A 3870-nucleotide genomic window follows, 5' to 3' on the forward strand; every position below is an offset into this window, starting at 1 on the left:
CACACATACCAAGCATTTCAAATCATACACACAATATGCTCGATATGTGCAAATACAACATGGCATCACAACAAAACTCTACAACTCAAAGTATTTATTCATTAGGCTCCGAGGAGCCAAGTATTACAAACATGGGTCTCATGACCCAACATATAGAGCATACAAGCAACAAGCGGAAGCATAAACATGTCTGAGTACAGACAACTACAAATGAAAAAGGCTGAGAAAACTGACTATCTACAAGACCCTCCCAAGGGTACAAGATCGTAGCTGAGGTAACAAGCTAAACGTCGAAGCCCACGCGGAACTACTATCGAGACTGAAATCTCTCTACAAAAACATAAATTAAGCAAACGTGAGTACAAATGTACCCAGCAAGACTTACATCAGAACTAACTACATATGCATCGGTATCAACAAAGGGGGTGGTGGAATAACTGCAGCAAGCCAGCTTTGACCCGGTGGCTATCCTAAACTACGACTGCAAGTAACTCTTTTGGGGTGGCGCACACGAGTCCACATGTTCACCAACTCAATACACCACTATGGATCTGCTCCTGTCTCCCTACGAGAACGCCATCCATAGCACTCACGCTTATCTTGCGCATTTTAGAGTATCCACTTTCACTTGTCTATGAACTGTACAGGCAACCCAGAAGTCCTTTACCGCGGACGCGGCTATACGAATAGATGATGTTAACCCTGCAGGGGTGTACTTCTTCACACACGCTCTCGCCACTTACCACCATGTACACGTCGTGTATCTCGGCAACCTTCAAGCGGAAGCCTGGCAAGGGAGTCGGCCACGACCTGACTAACCACACAAGTCTCTAGTCCAGGTTTATCGCCTATTCGGGTTCCATCCGTAAGGAGATCCGGCCGGGGTGTCACTCACGACCCCAAACGATGTGAGCAGGGTTCCCAAGCCCACCATCCGGGTGCCACTTGGTACACCGTGCAACTGCACCTAGTCTGACCCAAGCCCACCTGTACCGGGTGCCACTTGGTAGACTACTAGAACTACCTACAAACACCAGAAACTAGTTGCAACTCCTAGACAAAGATCAGGTTGATTAATAAGTCGAGAGAGCTTGGAGTGCCCGGAGCCCAATGTGTGGTAGTAGTTGTTCATGGATCACAAACATAGAACTTAGTTCCTGAGGACGGTTTCAATGAGACAACCCACCATGTACTCTTACATGGCCTCTCACCGCTACCTTTACCAAATCGTGTTCACACACTTAGCTCTCAACAGTAGGACATGTTCACAACTTTCCAATATATCCCTGATGAATCAGACCTGACACAACTCTAAGCAATAGCAGGCATGACAAACAAGCATGAATGAGTAGGCACATCAGGGCTCAAACAACTCCTACTCATGCTAGTGGGTTTCATCTATTTACTATGGCAGTGACAGGTCATGCAGAGGAAAGGGGTTCAACTACCGCAGCACATAACAGTTGAAACGTTGTTGTCCTAATGCAGTAAAAGAGAGCAGGAGCGAGAGAGTGGGATTGTATCGGAATGAACAAGGGGGTTTGCTTGCCTGGCACTTCTGAAGATAGCATTGTGTCTTCATTAGTGTCATTGATCACATCGTCGGAACAACGTCTACCGAGAGGGAACAACACCGGCAACAGAGAAAGAACACAATCAATGCAATGCAACAATATGATGCATGATCATGACATGGCAATAAGCTGTGATTTGGGCTAATGCAACAGAAAGTCATTTTAATTGAAGTGGAATTCAAAACTACATCAAATTCCAACTCCAAACCTATTATGAAATTTGCCCTGATCATGTTTCATCCTAAACAGTGAGGTTAATTTGCTCAAACATGCATGAACATGGCATAAACAGATTCCTCATATTTTTCTGATAATTTTTCATATATAATTTATCTCATTCTGAGTTATGGTTGATTTACTATGATTTTTTTTAAGTTTAGAACATTTTCTGGATTTTTCTGGTTATTTTAAATCCAGAAAATGTATTATTGCGTCAGCACTATGTCACCATGACATCACAGGTCAACTACGGTCAACCGGGTCGTCAGTGACACAGTGGTTAATCGGGTCTAATCCTGCGTTGACTGCGGCTTTGTCCAGTGCGGGGCCCGGCTGTCATAGACTCTAGCCCAGGTTAATTAGCGTTGATAGCGGGGTTAACTGGTGGCTAACCGACGGCACTAATCCGGCGCAGCGATGATCGTCGGCCGGCTGTTTCCGGCCACGGCTGCTTGCGTGACTGGGCGCGTTGGAGAGCTGCTGCTGCGGCGCTTCGGATGGTGGGAGTGGCATGTGTTGGGGCGGCCGGAGACGACCGCGGCGTCGACCACGACAGCGGCCGGACCTCGGTCGGGTGCGGGCGCGGGGCTGCAGGGCGGTAGGGACGGAGCTGGTGGCCTAGAGGGCACCCACGAGCCACCAAAAGCACTCTGGTGCCACGGGTTCGGGCGGAGGGCTCGGGGCAAGGAAGCTGGGCGGCCATGGCGGACGGCGGTGCTCGGGCACGCGGGCGGGGAACAACACTACGGCAAGCGACAGGCCACGGGGACAGGGGAAACGCCGGAGGGGCTTACTGGGAGGTCGAAGCGCAGCTCAGTGGGCTCGGGGTCGACCTGGAAGCGGCGAATTTGTCGACGGAGTCCGGCGGCCGTGCGGAGAAGATGAGCTCGATGGCGAGGCTTCAGGGCGTCCGGGGTCACGATCCGCGGCTTCGTGGCTTACTGGTCGATGGCGAGGCTCCAACACTTGGCGGTTCGGCTCTCTGTGGTCAATGGCTGCGTTAAAGGAGGACGGCGACGACGACGACCTCTCGGTCTCACTCGGGAGAGAGGGACAGAGGAGAGGAACAGGTCCAGGGAGACAGGGGAGAGAGCGCGCTGAGGGGGAGGGAGACCCGGGGTCTAGGCGTCTCACTGGTGTTGCTGGAAGGGCCGAGGCGTCGCGCTGGAGCAGGAGGTGGCGTTCGGCCGCGTGCGCGTCCAGCACGCAGCTGCTTTGGTCGGCGGGGGTTGAAGATGACTGGCATCTCGGCCGGCTGGGCTGGGCCGAGCTACAGTGGGAGGTAAGCCCAGGTACTTTCTCTCCTCTCTGCCTTTTCATATTTGTTTTCTGTTTTCTATTTCTGCTACTGTTTTTGAATTTGGTTTGCTAACCAAATTATTTTTGCAGCTTCTGGAAATTAGTGTGGATGCTATATGCATTATTATAGGGCCCCACACATAATTCCAGAATTATCAGAGCAATAAATAATATGCATAGCATTTAATTGCTCCAATTCAAATACTTAATGAATTCATTCAAAAATCCAGATATGTCCTAAAAATATGTGCATCATTTTTGGCAGAGGTATCCACCTTAAACAAAAATCATGAACTTTTCTCAAGGCATTTTGGATTCTTTGAAAATCATTTTAGGTTGAGCCTATTTGATTTGATTTGGTGCCAGGGTTTGTTCATCCCCAATTCAGATTCCAACAAAATCTACATGATGCATGGATGCATATGCAATGACAAGCAAAGGCCAAAGCTAGGGCTGTGACAGCCGCCAAGGGGTCTGCCGGGGAGCCCGGCAGGGCTGCTGCCGAGGAGGCCGGCAAGGCCGCTGCCGAGGAGGAGGTGGTTGACGACCAACCTTCCTCCTCCGCTGCCTCTGGCTCGGGCAGGTACCTGAGGGTGAGTGACGACCTGTTCTTCCACCTCCCAGGGACGGCGAGCACCGGGACGCCCGTCGAGGGGGAGGTGTTTGATAACGAAGTGCTCGCTGCCGCCGGGCTTGAGGTTGTCGACGAGCCAAGCACTGGTGGCGGCGGTTCCCAGGAAGAGAGGCTCCTCCAGGCCATGAGCGCCAATTTCCAGAA

The sequence above is a fragment of the Triticum aestivum genome, chromosome 3D (genome assembly GCF_018294505.1).
Source record: "Triticum aestivum cultivar Chinese Spring chromosome 3D, IWGSC CS RefSeq v2.1, whole genome shotgun sequence".
NCBI lineage: Eukaryota > Viridiplantae > Streptophyta > Magnoliopsida > Poales > Poaceae > Triticum > Triticum aestivum.